Genomic DNA, 19,801 nt, shown 5'->3' with positions numbered 1-19,801 from the left:
TTAGATAGATAGTTTTGCCCCAGTCCTCTCATGTGGCTGTTGGTCTTGACTAGATTCTGGAGAAAGGATCCATTTCTCAGATAGCTCACTCACATGGCTGGCAAGTTGATGCTGGTAAATTGGTTCCTATCCACGTGGACCTCTCCACAGGGCTGCATGAGTGTCCTTATGACATGTCTCCCAAGTGAGTGATTCAAGAGAGTAAGGCTAAGTTGCGATACCGCTTATGACCTAGTCTGGGACTCCCACACTGTCATGTCTGCCATACTCTATGGGTCACAAAGGCCAACCCTGTTCCAATATGGAAGTTGAACACACAAGGGTGTAGATGTTGGGAGTTATCTTGGACGCTTGCTACCGTATCCACTTAGAAGATGAAACAATAATGGGATCAAGTATCCAAATGATGGTATTGAGAGACAATTCTGTGGAGAGTCAAAAGAGGGGAAATCAATGAGGCGTGGAATTATAAAGAAGGCTCAGGGGGTGAGGTGGCACTGGATCTGGAATGGTAGGATTTGGAGAGGGGTAGAAAACACGGGCGAACAAAAGCTTTCCTGGACAATGAAACAAAGCAGGGATGACCAAGTATAGTGTGCCTGAGTACTCCTAAAGATGAGGAATGGGAGGCTTGAGAGTAAACAGGAGCCAAATTAGGATTGGAATCTAATCCTTGGGGCAGTAGAAAAGCATGTAACCGACATAATGACCTTAATACTGTAAGATGAAGCTGGTGGTAAAGAACTTATTGGAGTAGGATAGTAAGGAATCCTTTGGAACTGTTGGAAGTCATGGAAAAAAGGAGAGGATGTCAGGGACATTTTAGGGGAAGAATTAACAAGGGTTAGCTGTGGACAATACCCACATTGACTTCATGTCTTCAAATCCAAATAACCCAGAGAATGAGGGTGCCCGTAGTGAGAACCAGAGAAGGTATTTTACTAAGAAAATTTCAAACATAAACAATGGTACAATGAAGCCCATGTACATCATCCAGCTACAAAAATCATTGACGCACATATGCCAAGCATTTTATTTATGTTACTTTATATTAATACGCAAAGAGGATAAAAAAATTTGCCCAAGAATATACAATTAGTAGGTAGTAAAGTTGGGATTTGAATTCATGTCTTTATGGCTTAAACACTCTGACTCTTTCTACAATAGTAAAAGTAGGAAAAGGAGAAGATATAACCTCCAAAAACACCTTCACAGATAGAGTGTTGGCTTGATAAAAGACTTTATCCTTATGTTGACAATGCTGGCATACATACATTATTTAAATTATATATAAAATAAACAATTTTGAATCAATGCATATTTGAAAATCAAAGTACCCATAATATATACACATTCCTGACAAATATCTTATAGATGAAATATCATAGGCATCTTACAAAAGCTTGTTGAATCAAATGCAAGATCATTCATGGGAGTAAAAAAAGAGTGGGTAAATTACATACCTATCACGCCAACTGATTCTGCAGATAAAAACTAAATTAATGTTTCTTCTTTACTGAATTCCGGTAATGCTTAGCATTCTTCTCGAACACTGACTTTGATTTTGGCCCCTTATTTAGATTAATTTAAAGTATAGGGGATCATGTCTGATTTCTATTTTGCCTCTCTCATAGAGCCCAGAACTGTGCTCAACGCATAATCAGAACTCAGAATATATTTACGGAAGAATTCAACAAGTTGACTGAGGCTAAGATTCTTGTTTGTTTCTCATCCACTCCATTGCCTATATCAATAGTGAGAAACGTATAACTTCTGTCGGAACTGTCATTTTAAATAAATGAGCATCCTGTTGTACTTGTCATGGTTATAGGATGCAGGGAAATGTGTTTTCACAATAGGCCTTGAGATTTGCCTGGCACTGCTGCTGAGGCAACAGAAGGAAGGGAAGGCATCTGGGGTCCTCTGCTGCCTGGCTCCCCTTGGGGTGGTTTTTGAACCCTACCATTACTCTATCGGTTGCTTCCACCTTGGCAGACATATAGGATCCTATGGTAATTTAAATATGGTGACAAATGCCAGGGTGTTTTCTTTATGTCTTATCAATTTTCTATTTTACTAAGGTAGGTGAAATCAACAGTGACTGTGAAGAGGGAAGAGCATAAGAACAGTGGAGCGCATGGGGGATAAATGATCCTCATTTTGAAGGTCACCACCCTGGATCAGTTTCAATGAAATGATGCTGTTAAATACAGAGAATTTCTGGAGGGAGTACTTGGAAGTCGAGGAGAAAACTTTGTAAATACTTAGCCACCCGGCTGTATTTCAGAGCATGATTTCTAACCAAGAGCAGGCCAAATTATTTTCCTAAGTATTTCTGGGGGCCATTAAATGTTTATGACAACTTTATATAATGAAGACCTAAATTTTTATTATGCAGTTTGAAATCACCACCATGTCCTGTAAAGTTAAATCCAGTACTTGAAGAAAGGCCGGAACAAAGTCTTATGAATTTTACTCATAGAGTCTTAACAGTAAACAAATTAGGAAGATCCTGCAACCATTCTGGAAATTTCCTCTTCCTGTGATGCTAGGAACTCCTCATGAGATGAAATTCAGCAAATTCTGATGCTGAAGTTTGGTATTTTGTTAAGAAAAAGTTGTGATATATATATGTGTGTGTGTGTATTTATGTATGTGTGTGTATGTATGTGTGTGTGTGTATGTATGTGTGTGTGTGTTATAAACACACACACAATGGAATATTATTTAGGCGTGAGGAAAGAGGGTATCCTGCTGCCATTTGTGACAGACAAACTTTGAGCACATTATGCTAAGTGAGATTAAGTCAGATAGAGAAAGGCAAGTACTCTATGATATCACTTAAGTGTGGAATCTAAAAAAGTCAAACTCATAAAAAACAAACAGTAATATGTTGGATACCAGGGGGTGGGGGACAGGGGGATAAGACTGATGTTTCTCAAGAAAACAAACTAGAAAATAAGCTGTAGAGATCTAAATTACAGTATAATGAATAGAGACAACAATGGTGTACTATAATCATCAAACTTGCTAAGAGACTAAAACTTAACTATCCCATCCACTAAAAAGAAGGAATAATTATGTAACATGATAGAGGTGCTAAATATTGCTACAATGGCAATCATATTACAATATATAAATGTATCAAATTAGCATATCATATACCTTAAATTTGTACAATGTTGTATGTCAAATCTATTCAATTTTAAAAAGCATGTCCTTCCTTATATTGATATATAAATATTGCCCCTGCAACTTTTATCCATTGGCCATAGTTACAAAGCTTTAGGGCCACAGAAAAGCGAGGTGTTTTTTTATCTTAAGGATTTTTTTCCCCTTTAATATAAAAGTATAAGTACAGTGGTCCAATGTAATAATATAAAAAAAAGTTCTCATACTAAAAAAAAAAAAAGTACCATAATACTGTACATACAAAAACTGTTCAACGAGAATGATTTAAATATATCTGTTCTTTTCCAGATCTGGAAGACACAAATGTAAAATTCTGCAAGTGTATTGCTGGAACATGTGTCCAGGAACACTGTGTTCCCCTTTCTCTTCCCCCTGTCCCAGCCCCACCTTCAGAGTCCCCTGAGCTTGGATCATGAGCTAACAGTGTCCCTGAAAATAACCACAGCCAAATGTTTACTCAGTGGAAGTCATTATTCAGTGAGCCGCTGCTTACCATGAACTATGAAAAGCACAAGTTTTAAGCCCAGCCAAGATTAAATTCAGACAGAGGTCTTCCCATTCCCTGATTTGCTACTAGAACTGCTTTTGTTGGACCCAGCTTTTTTTTCCCGGGGACCATGGGGGTTATTTTGGTGATTGTAGGCCTGGATTGCCAGATCCAGGCGTTCCTGAGCCATTTTGATTTACCTCTGCAGAGTCTCCAGGTCAGCTGGGAAGTTGTCTTCACGGCTGCCGTACTGTTGTTCCTGGGTGATGTTGGCCTTATTTTGCTTGTGGGCAATCTTAGTGTTGCTGGACAGTTCGGTGTACTGGATTTGATCTGGTTTGATGGCAATGTTATAGTCGGGGGAGCAGATGGTGTATTCCAAGTGAAAGGATAATTATAAGCAGCTGGGTCTTCCAGTTCCCTCCTTTTATTGTTTAGTGAGTCTCGAATTGTCCCACATCCTAAATGAAGCATCTTCCAAATGTTAAGCAATAGGCAAAGGCCTGTAACACCATACATACAGAAGAAAGATGGTCTTTTCAGTGGGTCTAGAAATAAAGCAGTCTGTCTTATGAGGGCAAGGAAGCCTGCTGCACACATAAAATGGGTGGACTTGGAAGCCATACAGAAAGTACTGCCCGATCAGAAAACCCACCTCAAACATGGTCCTTGCCAGCAGCTGCAGCAGGTAGATTTTCATGAGCCCATCCTCCCGAATCCGCCATTGCCCATCATGCTTAGGTTTAGATTGGTTCTGATCTTTATTTTCTTTTTCACTTTCTAATTCCATTTCTGGATACATCGTGGGATCCTTTTCATGGTCCTCTTCTGTTTCTTCCAGAGCCTGGTGCTGTTTCCAATGCATTGCATAAGGTTTGCTCCGATGGGCCTTCTTGTCTGCTTCACCGTGCTCCGTTTTGGCAACCTTATGAATGACATAGCCCGGGTACATGACAGAGGGGGTCGCCACCGGGATGATCTGGAACACACAGAAGCGCGTGTGGGAGAGGGGTGCTAAGGCATCATCGCAGACGTTCTCGCAGCCTGGCTGCTCTGTGTTGCACACAAATTTGCTTTGCTCGTCGTAATAGATGGGTTCTCCTTCTACGGCTGTAAGGACAAACCGGAAGAAGATCAATACCATGAGCCAGATCTCCCTCACAAACGTGGAGTGGTTGTGGATCTCCTCCGGCAGGCAAGTGACGAAGCTCCTACTCATGGTGACTGAATTGGTTTGCCCTGGTATCCAGAATTTCTGAAACCCAAAATTTTCTTAGAGAAATGTTTTGCTTACAAGTTTTCCAAATTTCTTTGGTAGGCAGGGTCTCCCGGGGCCGCCTCCTCCGCCGCCGCTGCCTCACGTGCCGCGCGTCGCCGTTGCCTTCACCTTGGTCTCCCGCCAAGGCCGAAGCCGCTCCTGCTGCTGACTCCTGCAAGTTTTTCACATGAAAAACTTCTCACTGCTAGACTGACTCACTTATTTTCTTCTCCTGGGTCTATGGTGGGGAAAGGGACTGGGTGGTAGGTTGCTTAGGTAGCCCTCTCTCCACTTCCGTTCCTTATGCTTTTCCACCGCCACCTTTCTCTAGGTAGCCTTTCCCTTCTCCCTAGAAATGGAGTGAGTAGGAGAGAGGACTGGTGAAACCAGGAGAGGTTTACTTGCTGCATAAGACCATGATATGGCACTGATGCTGTCTGGGTTGGGTGCTGCTGGAGTCCTATTACTCCTTCAGATGAGCCTCTTGGGCAGGATCAAAATAACTCCAGGCCAGCTCTCTCCACATTTCCACCTTCAGCACAAGTCCAGCCACTCCCAGTGCAGCCCTTTCTGCTCTGCTGTCCTGGAGAGCTGGCCAGCCACCATCTCACCTTTTTGCCTTTTTAGATGTGGGTCTGGTACCAGTCTCTGAGCTCACAAACTCTAGACTTCCAAGTTAAGCTTTCCAAGTGGCTTTCTTGAAGCTCACCTGTCTCTGCTTGATGTGAGGAATAAGCACAAGTACACTCCTTTCCTGACCTCTGGTAGGGATGGGGTGAGAAAGAATGCCACAACACTCAAGTAGCTACTTCTGAAGAAATTATCTCCCAAACCAGGCCTGCCTCTTTGTAACATCAACCTCTTATCTACCACTAGATTTTTTTGGCTTGTCTTTTATTCCCCGTATAATTCCTGCATACAGGATGTATCATCATACTTTGAAATAGGAAAGGGGTACTTAGCACCTCAGTTTTGCCTGCCTTCTTTGGGGTTTCAACCAAAACTGAGGCAGAGAGAATTTTGCTTTAACAGCCTATTACACAAATAGCACACTTCATTCTCTTGTCTTCTCTATCCTTTGATCTGCAAGTTCACCTGGGTGTCAGATTCCTCTGCGTAGCACTTTCCTCCTCAATCCCTTGTCCATCCTATAATTTCTTCTTGCTGGACTTCATACCTTTGAAAATATCCTACCCTTCCCCCAGTCCACTTAATAGCCCCTGTATCTGTTTTTTTCAGCCTATTGTTTTATTCTTTCATTCTAGAAAGTTCAGGGTGGCTTTGTACAGATCTAAAAGATTAGTTTTTTAAACCATTTTTCAAAGGCCTCGTTTGGTTCACTTCTTTTTTTCCTGTATCCTACTTTGTCTCCTGTTTCCTATTTACTCTGCTCATTCACTGCACTTAGGCTCTGTCCTTGGTCAATACTTGGCCTTGCTCTGAGTACACTGTTACTTCAGCTGTAATCAAACAAGTACTCATTAGATACCTACAGAGTACTTAGCACTTTTCTGGCAGCATGCAAGATCAGGGAAGATTAGGGTCTGCCCTTAAGGAGTTTCACTTTCATTAGCCAGGACAGAACACATCAAAAGAAATGGAGAACATTCTGTGTGTAAAACTATGTGATCTGACAATGTGCGGGCTTTCACTTGGACCATAAAGTTGTGTTTCATAAAGTTTAAAAAGATTCTGAAATCTCTCCTGATATGTGAAGTCTTCCCACATTTTTCACAGAAGCACTATCTATTGTACTTGGACATCGTTTAACACGTTAGGTCCACAGATGTACCTGCCTTAGCCTTCCACCACTAATATAAATTTTCCCTAAACTTGTACATGAGATACATTTTTAATTTAGGTTTTGTACACATTAATGAAATCATTTTACTTCTAATTACATCTGTGCCGGATATTTAGCATCTAAATTGTTGAGTAAAGAATCATATTCTTATTTTTTTTTTCTTCATTCTTTTCCAGTGTGTAGACTTATTAGATGTTCTGGGCTTCATGATGACGATAATGACGTTAATGGCAATAATAATGACACTTCCCATTTGCATTACACTTTCCAAAGTACTGTCACGTACATTATCTTATTTCATTCTAAAAATGCACCGAGATGATTGTGATTAGTTTGTTCATGACTGAACCTCTTACAGCCCATAATGGCTCCTCTGCTTCCCAGTTGCTCTGCCACAGACACTTCATAGAGAGCTACAGCCCTGAGTTCTTCTGCTCAGGTAAATCTGCAGGCTCCCAAGCCCAGTTGTTCATGCTCCTCTGACCCAAACTGCAAAGCTGTTGGTTTGGTTCCCATTTTTGCTCTTCACCCGTTTTCTAGACCTGACCGGGTCTCTGGCTTCTTGGGCCTGCCTTACCCCATAACACAAACTTTGGTGCCACTTTGCTCTGTGCCCCCTAATGAAGCGCCATCATGACCCACTCTCAGTTGCAGAGCTTGAAATCAGTCTTGACCCTGCTTACTTAGGGAGGGAGGTCGTCAGTAATTGCCAACAGGAGTAATCGAAAACCCCAAATTCAGAGGCCCTACAGGAGTTACCACTTTCTTCCCACATGGAAGCATGAGTCTAGGACACAATACCCTCAGTGAAGTCAGCCCATCATTCTGAATGCCTATGGTCATTGCTGTTTTTAGTGTAGATTTGTTGTTGGCACAAAATGAAGTCAATTTTCCAACATTTGTGATGATATTAAAGCAGGACCATTGGGACTATGTTAGGTGATGTCCAGTTTCCCACTGGCATTTCCTCAATGGTTTTTCTTATGAAACTTGACCACTACTAGCCCAGCTTTATGTTTCATAAAGGATTATAAAAACAGCTCACTTTGAACTGCAGTAGTGCCGAGGACTTGAAGGAATTAAAAACCGAGCAGATAAATACAGGGATGGCAGAAAGCCCAAAGGATGGGGACAATGATGAGAGATCAGACAGCTGAGTGTTGCCGCTACAGGAATAATTTGCACACGGCATGCCTTTAGTCTAGACAAGGGTATTTCTATTTTAGAGTAAGTCATCCCATATTTCCTGAGGGAGAACTGTTCAGAATGCTTTTACTTATAAGTTTAGAGCATTACAGGATGTGCTTTTATTTTTGTTATTAAACTATAGGTGATTTGTTATAAAATAGGCAAACCAAGAGCACTATGAAGGTGATTTATGTTTAGAGGTTGTAGGAAATATAAATTGATTTTCTTCCTTTTTTTTCTTTTTTTACTGTCACTCTATTCCCAGAATAAGTGTATTTTGTGAAAAGAATGGTAAAACAAAACAAAAAAATCTATAAAAAGAGTTCCTACAGGATGTTTGGAGGACAGAGAAATTCTCTCTGTTGAAGAATTGAACTTCATCTTCTAATGGCTGAAATCACTCTCCTGGCCAAGCAGGCTGCGCATTGGCTGAGGCAATGTTAAGACTAGGTTGGTGTTGCCTACAAAGCTTAGGGAGCTTGTCAGGGTGGGTGTGCAGCCTGGAGTTTAGATAAGATTTCCCAGCGGTTTTAGTTACTCTTCACTTATTTCAATTTGGCTTTCTCCTTAGCTGGCTCCTACTTAGAGTTTCAAGCTTGTGTTACTATCCTGGTTTTCAGTAGTAGCAAATCCCAAGGTAGTCTATAAAACTGTACTGCTATGATTCACATGGAAAAACATACTTTTTCATCTCCTGCCATGGAGTATGGTTCTAAAATTGGCAATCTCACAAATGCTTTGACCCTTTAGCATTCCACGCAGTTGGTCTGTCACTTTTGTTTCACTTTATAGCTTTTTAAAAATGGAATTCTGAGTTAGTCAGTCTTGGAGGCTAAAATTCTCTTCAGTAAGTGTGTTTTTTTCATAGCATAGTGCATTCATAAATGCTGGTAAAAGAATAACTCTCCCAGAAAAGAACTGTAAGATGGATGTGCTAGATGGGACTCCAGTACAATTTGACTCTAAGTGCAACTCAAGGCAATAACTTATCAATTCTTATCACTCATTTTTATATTCATATTTTTTGATATTTTCTTAACCTGAGGGAGTGATTTTTTTCTCAATTTAGACTTTGCTCCTGTCCTATCAACATTATGCCCATTTCACCTCAGCCACACACATGAATCAGCTGCATCCAGACTCCATGCCTGAACCCTCAATGGTAAAAGTCCTCCCTGTGATCACAACTCCTGTGTCTGCTCATAGCTACATCCCGCACACCAAGAAAGCAGCTCTTTGACATGACAGCTTCCAGTTGCTGAGCTGTTCCATGCCCCAGCCTCTTTCAGCTACCTTCCATATGGACCCCATAATCAAAATGTAAACTGCATTCACACCACAATCCCGGAGAATTCACTATTCCCACTTGGTCCTTCACCACTCAATTCCAGTTCCTCTTCCCTTCACTCAGCCTCATGGGAAGAAGAGCAGAACTAGGAGACAATGGTCCAGTCCCCTGGCCTGGTCCTTGCACATTTCTGACTTTCTTCTGGGACAGGCTACTCGGAACCTTTACATCACCTCTAGTTGGCTGCATACTGACTCCAACACTCCTACAATTTCTCCTTATGTAATAGGGAAGAACAAGTCTGACTCCATATTGGATCTGTTTTTGTTTTTTTTTTTTTACTTTAACCTTTGTATTCTATTGCTTTTGCTACAAGTTAATCACTAAAGAGATGTTGCCTGTAGCTTAGAGTAGACAGAATGGCCCATCTCAGGGAACCCTGCCTCTCATGCCTGAGCATTAAGCTAAATTACCTTTGTTTAGTTCACAGGAAACATCCTGACCAGGCCCACCTGTGAATGGCTGTAGGAAAGAAGTAATTAACACTTTCCCTCCAGAGTATGGCCAGAATCAGGAAATGTTTGCAACAATTTATTCCCTCTTTTACTTTACTTCCTCACCTCCCCCTCTTTGTTCTATAAAAGAACCTGGGCAAGAAGTTTCTTTGGGACACTAGTCCACCATCTTCTCCGTCTGCTGGCTTTCTGAATTGAGTCTCTATTCCTTGCCTCAACAACTCGTCTCTCTATTTATTGGCCTGTCGTGCAGCGAGCAGTATGAGCTTGGGCTCAGTAACACTCAGTCAATGCTCTAAGTGAGAAAACAGAAAAGAGCTGGCATGAATTCCCACAAATTCTTCCTCTCCAATGCTAAATGTTTTCTGTTCAGTTTTTGTTCATTCTCATTTTATTCCTTTCCATAAAGCTTCTTTCCAGGAATACCTCCTCCACTGTGTGCTTTGCCCCATCTGTTGAGTGGGGGCTAAGGGGAAGGAGGATTTAAGTGGGAGAATGGCATAAGTTGGGGAAGAGAATCTCTGCTCGTGACCACAGCACAGGCATCTAGAAAGCATGCCAGGAATGACTGTCACCAAAAAGCAGGGTTTGAAGACTCTGCTGAAATGAGACTTCTCACAAGATGGGTGCTGGAGTGGACAGGTGTTGCTCTGGCTGTCTGCTTTCAGTCCATCCTTCCTTGGATATTAACAGCCTAATTTTTATTTAGGAAATCAACCCATCTTCAGTTTTGGGATTCCTGATCAAGATACCTCACTTCACTCCTGCCAAAAATGGGCAGGAGACCCCAGGTTGTTGGCTGAATTTAATTCATGAGCGAATGACATATGAACTGTTGACCTGACTCATGCTGGCCAGTGAGAGAACATCTCTTTGTTCCTGAGGGCAGGTGCCCAGAGCTACTCTGAAGCCTGCTTCTTGCATTTTCCTTTCAATTCCGTGAGCAATCCTATGTACTTAAAATTTTTTTCTTTTTGAATTAAATTACCCAAAGTCAGTTTATATTGATGCAAAGAAAGAAATCTAAATTTTATGGGACTTGAATAAGTGAAGGTAACATGGTATTGAAGAAAGGGCATTAGATTAGGGTCAGAACACTTTGGCTGTAGTTCTAGTTCTGTTCTAAACAACTGGGATTTATTTGCTCCCATGCTGTTTTACCTAAAGAATGAAGATTCTCAGCTGAGGGGACATATTCAGATCTCTTGGGTATCTTTTTAAAACCATACACACTCATTGTCCATGCAAATTCTGTTAAAAGTCTTGCCCTTCTCCTCACCCTTACCATGCATCGCCTTACTGTTGAAAATTACAGTCCAGTGAGCCTCCATTCCTAACAGAAGTTATAGCCCTCAGATGTGTTGGATCAAAAAATATTCTGCTGGACTAGGATATTTCTAAAGGTTCTTCTAGGGCTAATATCCTTTAAGTTGATGAGATGCTTTTTAAGATATATAACTGTTTTAGACAGGTTATGAAAGAAAATTTAAAGTGAAAACAGATGGAGATCTATGAATAGAAACAGGAATCAAATCTCAGAAATTGGAGGAATAGTTGTGAAAGATTTTGATGTGAGTTGCCTTAAGTACAATGATAAACTTGTAGCAAATATATTCATTAAGACTCATGAGACTCATATTTTAATTCACCAGCACAGAGGGCTTCAATTTTTTGAAAAAAAACCCACTTAATTTGAAAAAAAAACTTGATTTTTGTTAACACACTCTGAGTTTAGAAATTTTCCATTGCACTAAATATTAAGGCCATCAATGTGGTCATATAACAACTAGAATTCAGTGTCCAAAAGAATAGGTTTCTGAGAAGTTTAACCAAATGCTACTAATCTAAAAGAACTTGATATCAAAACTTTCTGAATAATTTGTTATTCATTAATGAAATATATAACAAATGTGAATGATACAAAACAGAGAAATAGTCCAAATAAAATATACACTCCTGAGCTAAAATGAAACCTGAATTAAACATTAGTTGTTAAAAAATATCTAAATAAAAATTTTAAAAGTATATTTTATGAGTCAACGTTTCTACTCTGCATTACTGGCTTCTTTCGATGGAGAAATATTAAGAATACTGAAATCAAAACCATGGTCTCTAACTGCCAATGAGCTTTGACATGATCAACTCCTAAGAGTCCAATTAAATATTTATAATGAATATACTTTAATTAAGTTGTCAGTTACTTTTATAGTCTCTTTCTCTTTAACACACTCACACACACTTACACCACCACCACCATAGCATTCAGGCCAACAATATTTAACATTGCTCTATTTTGACACTTAAAAGAGCATACTCTTTGATATGATATTCTCTGCCCCTAAAATTGCTTCAGATCATATGGAATAAACCCATACGCAATTTCTGCAAACTGCTTACCATATGGTAAGTTCCTACTGGAAATTTTAAAATTACATTTTATCCTTGCTGCATCAATAATTTTGGAGGCTCTTGCATGCATATAATTATGTACATTATAACTTCATCCTCTTCGTTGCTTTTTGTATACCTTTTATAGGTTCTTTTTATATAAACAGGTAAGAAACATTTGTTCAAAGAAATGAGGTAATTAAAATTTAAAAGTCGATCATGAATCTAATTAGTTCCTTACCTTGGCAGTGAACATCCACTTGGGAAACTTCTAATTATTTCAACAATAATTACATTGGCAGGAGGACAATGGAGTATGAAATTTATGATAAGAATTATACCATTAAACTGTATCTTACCTAAGAAAAGCTTTGTGAGAACTGATGCTTTGGTAACACCCTGGCTTATTTCACAGTTGTATCACTCAGTTTGTTTTGCAAGTTTCATTCACTGTTTCATCAAGAGGAGATAAAATACAGTATATAATGTGCTGGAAATGGACAGTGAAGGACCAAACAAGAAGCATGATACTTTGTGAGAACATTATATTACTTACTTTCACCCATGAGACACTCAAATTTTGGGTCTTGCTACTTGCTTGACATTGAATAACAAGAAAAGAAGAAAAAAGAAAGTAAAGAAAAAATAAACAGAAAACTAAAATAAGTTAACATAAATAAGTTCAAATATGCCAATAGTAATAATAGATATGGATGAGTTGGGTTTTAAATGTACGTAATATCAATTTGGATTAAAAATAAGAGTTAAATTCTATTTATGAGAAATATATCTAAAGCAAAAAGTTAGGTTTAAAACAAGATAACTGTGAAAGATACAACTGACAAACACTAAACAAAATAACATTACTATCAGATAAAGTAGTAATTTAAGGAAAAAAGTTACTAAAAGAAACAAAAGGAGATATTACACCATGATTTTTAAAAAGCCACTCAACCATATCTTCAAAATATTGTTTGTCAAGTGAAACTGATAGAATTACAAAGATTTTTAAAATCTTAAAAATTTAAAATCTATATCTTAAAAAGTATAGATTTTAACTCACCTGGTAAAAATAGTAGATTAAATAGAATATATATAGTAGATTAAATAGGATATGTATATCTAATCATATCTATATATCATATGTATATACATGCAATTATTTAAAAATACCTGAAAGTACTAGCTTTATACCTTTCATAATTGGGACACTTTTTTTTTCTATTTTCTAATTCTCTTCTTTATGAGTCAATCAAAGGATTTCTCCTTGTAGATATGACATGAAGACATACCGTATATGTCATCTTTTGTGAAAAAGATCTGAAAAATTGTTTATCTTTATGTCACTGGAAACCAGAAATGTTACTCAAACTGAATTGTATTCCATGTCACTTAAACTTGGGCCATTTCGCCTTCCTCAGGAAGCTACTGACCATCAGGAAAATTGCTGACTCCAGGGAAGGGTCAAAATGTCTTCGGTCACCATCACCAACTCTATTACCATCATTCTTTGACGTGTGTGATTGATGTTTTCTCAGTTCATATGCAGTAAAATAAGAAAACAATTTTGTTATTTTTATTCTACTTTCCCTTCCCTTTCCAACTAAATTGCCTTCCCACTCCCCTTCCTAAACTGAAATTATGTGGTCACCAATGATGAACAAGGTGGTACCCACAAGGGTGCCGTTGTTTTTAACACTTCATCACCAAAGACTTTGTCCTACGCATTTCACCCAAAGACTAACTCATTTTTACCCTAAAATGTTTAACCCTTGTTATATTTTATAAGAATGAATACTGGTCCCATATATTCACACATAATAAATTACAGTCACTTAGTAGTTACTATTAGTTAGAGCCCATTTTACTAAACTGAAACAGGGATTCAGAAAAGTAAAATGTATGGGGTCTTTCCATACTCCCAGATTTTCATTATTGTTTCTTTTTATCCTTACTCCTATCTCCTTTTAAAATCTCTTCTCCACACCTTCTCTGTGTCCCACAATGATTTTCAACAGAAAATCATTTTTTAACCACTTGATTTAAGCCTCTCTAATCTCTACCAAAATTTTGTTTTTATTGCTCTGGGAGAGAAGATATTTCCATCTAGAAATAGAAGTAATTTCTCAGCTTGATTATCAGACTTGCTGTTTTATTTATTTGTTTTTTTCCTCCCTAGCATGTCAATGAGTATCTCTCTGTATAAGTCATTGTCTGAATTTTCTATTATTGTATGGAAGTAAAATTACTAGGCAGTAAGAATGAGCATTTTAAAAATTATTGAGATAGTTTGCCAAATAGTTATATTTTCTTTATCTAAACCAACCCATTCCCATAAAAAAGCCAGATATTTGGGAATGATACAATACAGAATAAGAAACCATATCAATTAAGTATGGCATTTGTTGCCATTTTTACTTTCATTGTTATGAAGGCCAGATTTCAGGGGATTGATTCTTCTGAGGCATTTGCTCCTAATTGAAGACACACAGCCAATTGCTGGAAGGTAGCACTGTGTATTTGCCTTATGTTGTCATGTCTGTCTAGCTCAAAGGTATGTCTTTCCACTTAAATAGACTATAATTTGTCTAGGTATCATTATTAAGTACTTTTCCCACCAAGTCTCAAATGCTATTGATTGCATGAGGCTCATGAAGATTAATGCTTTCTATTCAACCAAAATCCATTAAGTTAGACATTTAAAATTCTCTATATAAAAACTTATGTAAGACTTTGAAAATTTTTTTAAATAATAAAATGAAAAATATTGTTAATGACCTCTGTAAAGAATGTAGCAATATTTACTATATTCTACCTCTAGGAGTTTCCACTGAATTATTCTATGGTTGATATTCCAGGCATCAAGCAGCAATCCTCACCCTTTCAGGAAAGAATCAACTCACTATTGGCTAAAGTTCACAGAAGGCCAAGATAGGACAGATTTGGAACCATTGTTTTTTCTTCCTTGTTTCACTCTGTTCTTTCCATTAGAGTCACGGCTGCCTTCACACTCTTCCCTTTGCATATATAGTCCATACTATGAGCTGGTAGGTTTATGTACAGTTTTCTCTGTTGGCTGTACAATCTCTCAAAACCAGATTCATGTTGAAATGTCTTAATTTCTACAATTAACATTGTAGCACACATTATTCTAAATATTTAAGTGGATTTGTCTCATTTTTAAAGATGTGATAGTAGAGTGAAGAGCTTAATGTATAATGCAGAAACAAATACAACTATGCATTCATGAAATCACAAAGAAGGAAACTATACATACATGTATACACAAAGTTTTCTCAGGTTGTCTTTTTGTTTTTGCTAGTATACTATATAAAAGTTTTAAGAGCAAGTTCTTGTACTCTAAACTTTTCTTAAGCATAAAATTGCAAAAATTAGAAGGGCCAAAATCAAAAAGCAACTTAATTTTTAAAAAATATTTTACATGTGACATTTCAATTTTTAATGCCATTTGTATTTCCTTACTTTCATCCATTTTCTTAATTGGCTTCAAAGAGACTGTATTTTATTCAATATCTGTTTACATCTTTCAAAAATTCCTGAATCATCTTCAAAATGCACTCAAAGGATGACCTTAATGATCAAAAAGATTTCTTTCTCTTCTTCAGTTTAAGTGCATAGATATACATTTCACTTTGAATAATATCAAGCTTAGAAAAGAGAAGGAACTTTTTTCCTTTCTACTTGGGGGAAGTTTTGCTTAGTATAGTCCTTTGTGGAGTTCTAAGAAATTTTCTTCAACAGAGCATGGAAGAGTTCTTGACATAGCATCCTTCAAATGAATTTCATCTTGCGCTAACTCTGACAGCCTCAGATAGCCAGCATCATGTCCACACCACTGCATTCCCTCCTGTATCTAATATATATAGTTTTTTATAAGACCAATGAATAAGACATAATGAAAAGGGAATCAAGCATGTAGAGTTTTAAGGGGGATGACAGATAATTTTAAATAGAGTAGTAAATTCTGAAGAAGGCAAAGGAGTTAGTCATCTAGATGTCTGGGAACGGGGTGTAGAGGCAGAGGGAACAGCTAGTGGCAAGGATACAATTATCTGTCATCATACAATTCTGTCATCATACAGAATTATACAATTGTTTTTTATTAGAATTTATAGTGTATACACACTCTCACACACATAGTTTATCATGTATTTGGGCTGTATTTGAGGAAAAGGGTTTTTCTTTCTTTGTTGTGACAGATGGTTTTACATGTTGCTTTGTAAACATGGTGAGGAAGACAGGGTAATTCAGAAGACTTTAACATCTGCATTCAACACAGATTCCTGGTCTTCTTCATTGCACATTAAGAGCCTCCAAGAACCATTTGGAAGACTGCAAAGGCAGACACCAGATTTCCCTTGCCTCAGCACTTCCTTTCATTAAACTAGAAAGTTTTCCAGCTGCTAGTGCTGAAAAGTTATCCTTAGGGAGGTATTTCTTTCAAAGGGAGCATGGTTTTCTTGAAACCACATTCGCAGATTTCTATTCAGTACAAGAGAGCTAAGAATCAAAAGAATCAAAAGAACCAACTCAATCTTCCATTGACAAATGATCGAGTCCACAAAGTATTTTAGATGATTAGATTCTCAAATTATTTTCAAATACTATCTCCACAAAAACTAATTCACTCTAATTTGATGGTGTCAGTACTTTTTAAAAGATCAAAATGTATAAAGCAAAAAAACAAACAAAAAAAGACTCTTCATTTCCAGCCTTTTTTTGTGTGTGGCAGTACTGGCCATCTTGCTGTTTCTATTAAGCTGTTTCCTGTTCCCAGAATGTTCTTCACCTAATCCATCCAATCTGAACTAGCCATTGTTATCACATTGCATCTTATTTTAATTCTTAAACAAAACATTTACCACAGTCTGGTATATTTTATTTTATCTGTTAATTTACTTATTTGTTTATCTAATCTCTGTTTCCCTGTTCTCCACATTATTTGCTTCCATACTCCATGTACCTAGAACAAGGCCTGGCATAAATAGTATGTGCTTAATATATATATTTCTCAAAAGATAGAGATTATTACAATAGTCTGAAATAATGAATAAACTTTATCATTATAAACCTACAAAAAATAAAATCATCAGATTAAATAGCCCATATTTTGTAACATTTTATTAAACATTTGCAGAACTTAGAATTATTCATTCATTTTAATCATCTTTAAGATGGAAAATATATAAGATTTTAATATATTATAAGGAACAATATATGTACACCATGTGGAATGAACAAGTGAGTCCTATAGAAATTATTGATGATTTTTTTGTAAGATAGAAAAATGTTTTTAACCTTTTCTTATAAGAGAGTTAATCAGAAGATTTATTTTTTTAAGTAAAAAGCATATATGACTGTGATATTTTGATGGCTCAGGTGAAAGTCAAATGCCCCCGTGTGACTAGTAGAATTCTGCTACACAGGTTAAAAAAGATATTTGAGGGAAAACAAAAAACAAATAACCCCCAAAGGTCAGAAATGGCATTTGTATCAACAGCTCTCAGGGGAGAAACTGGAAGTTAAAAATAAATCATTGATAGCATACAAGGCAAAACTTAGATACAACAGAAGATAAGTGGAATGAAATTTCTTCTTTCTCCATCTCCATCTGTCTGATATCTGAGATTAGATTTTTTAAAAGCAGTGAATTCATTTGTCTTCAATTAAAAATGAATATCAAAAACGAACTATGAAAATTACTGCCAAATTAACTGATGCTGAGGAACTAAATCTAGGTGCAGAAGAATGAGGGAAAAAATATTCTGTTTCAACCTTAGACAGAATGTTTTTTAGCAAAATACAGAATTATAAAACATGAATGCCAAAATCATGATTTATGCAATTTGAGGACTTTCCAGGTATGTTTCCAGTCTTCTGACCTTCAAACAGCAGTACCTAAAGAAAAATAGAGCTCTGGTTTCCCGTAGGCTAATTATGGCCACCTAACTTCAAATTCTCCCACATACGCTTCTCCCAAAAACATTTATATGAACAAAAAGAACAAAGGCAATCACCCCTAACCTATGACAATAGCAGGGAGGCAGAAATTTTTGAAAATTTTGATTCACATTTAAGTAAACATTCTCTAGATTACAAACCAGGGCAGAGGGTCAGACAAGGATTGTGCAGAAGAGAGCAGAATACAATAGGATCCTAGTAGGAGTAAAGTAGAGATAATATTGACTGTGATTTATCCCCAGTAAAGGAGGGCTGTATCTTGAGTGGGTGAATACTGAGAAAATATCTGAAGTCTCGTAGATGAGAGCACTGACAATAGGGGAGTAAAATGAAGTCTTCTTAGAAAGTGCATAGGACCGCAAAGGCACTCTTAGGAAGGCACTGCTAGAGGCTTAGTGCTGAAGAGGAAGAAGTAAACATCTAGAGATAATGGCTGTATAAAAACAAAATATTTTCCAAGAATAGAGTAAGAAAGACTCTTCCCAAAAGGTACCCTTTGCCAAAGAATTTGCACTTCGTATACAATAGTGCTCTTGAATTAAGAAGCCAAGTAAGCCGCATCTTTTCAGTTCAAACCCATCTTTCTCAGTCTGTAGAATGACCTTTTATTCCTTATGCAAGAAAATCCAATGCAGCTAAAAATAAACAAATAAACAAGCAAAATTCTCATCATCTATACAAAATGACTGTTAAAAAAAAAAAGAGAGAAAATGAGAATGAAAAGTTTGGGGTATGTAAAAGACACCAAAAAAATAGTTGGAAAGAGAAGAAAAACTGTAATGCGACACTGTCACGCACAATTCACTAATTCAACCGTTTATCCTTATTCTTACCGCCTAGTCTTGGGTTGTCCACCAGAGTCTCACTTCCTTGGCAGATTCACAGTTTTTCTTTTTTTTCGATAGTGCAAAAATCTCCTCTTAGCTTTTTAGCCCCTTATCACTGCTCCAGCATGGTTTCTTAGAAAATCGTTCCAAATGTACATAACTTTGGAGTCGGTAAATGCCTCAAAAGGATGCCTCAAAGTGGAAATTGTGCACAGTATGTCATGGTCGCATCTGTGTGGTATCTTTTTCCTCTAGAATCTTAGAATCTTTTTCCTGAAGTCACGGTTACCTTGGATATTCTGTGATGTCTTCAAATAGTTGTTTTTTTATGCTTTTTTTAAAATCCTGCTTTAACAGGTGTTTATGATGGGAGAACTGGTTTGATAGCAGTTACTCCATCACAAGTCAAAGTGGAAGTTTATCCTACTGTATTTTTTTTCTCCATAACACGCTACATACTCTGTATTTACTTGTTTATTCATTCTATGTCTCCTTAATATAGTGCCTTGAAGGTAGGAACTCAGTTTTGTTCACTGTGTAGTCCCAAAGCTTAGAAAAATGGCTGGAATAAAAAAGGCATGCAATAAATATTTTCAAAGGAGGGAAAAAAGGAAGAAACCAGCTTGTAGTTCTCCTAACGATTCTTTCATCCAGGTACACACCTGGGAAACTTGATTTAAGGACTTCTATTTATCTTCTTTGAGATATATATATATATATATATATATTTTTTTTTTGTTGTTGTTGTTGTTTTTGCGGTACGCGAGCCTCTCACCGTTGTGGCCTCTCCCGCTGCGGAGCACAGGCCCCGGACGCGCAGGCTCAGCGGCCACGGCTCACGGGCCCAGCCGCTCAGCGGCATGTGGGATCTT

The 19,801-nt window shown here is 37.5% G+C and overlaps 1 protein-coding gene and 1 pseudogene across 1 annotated transcript in view; one reads left to right on the top strand and one right to left on the bottom strand.

Moving 5' to 3' along the window:
• Window positions 1-19,801, top strand: part of UTRN (utrophin) — a 1,623,662-nt gene that overhangs the window by 925,455 nt on the left and 678,406 nt on the right. The window lies entirely within an intron of this gene.
• LOC101288022 (gap junction gamma-1 protein-like) lies at window positions 3,676-4,898 on the bottom strand (annotated as a pseudogene).

This window comes from Orcinus orca, chromosome 12 (genome assembly GCF_937001465.1).
Source record: "Orcinus orca chromosome 12, mOrcOrc1.1, whole genome shotgun sequence".
Taxonomy (NCBI): domain Eukaryota; kingdom Metazoa; phylum Chordata; class Mammalia; order Artiodactyla; family Delphinidae; genus Orcinus; species Orcinus orca.
Note: the sequence above shows the minus strand (reverse complement) of the source record. Positions and strands in the feature narration are given on the sequence as shown.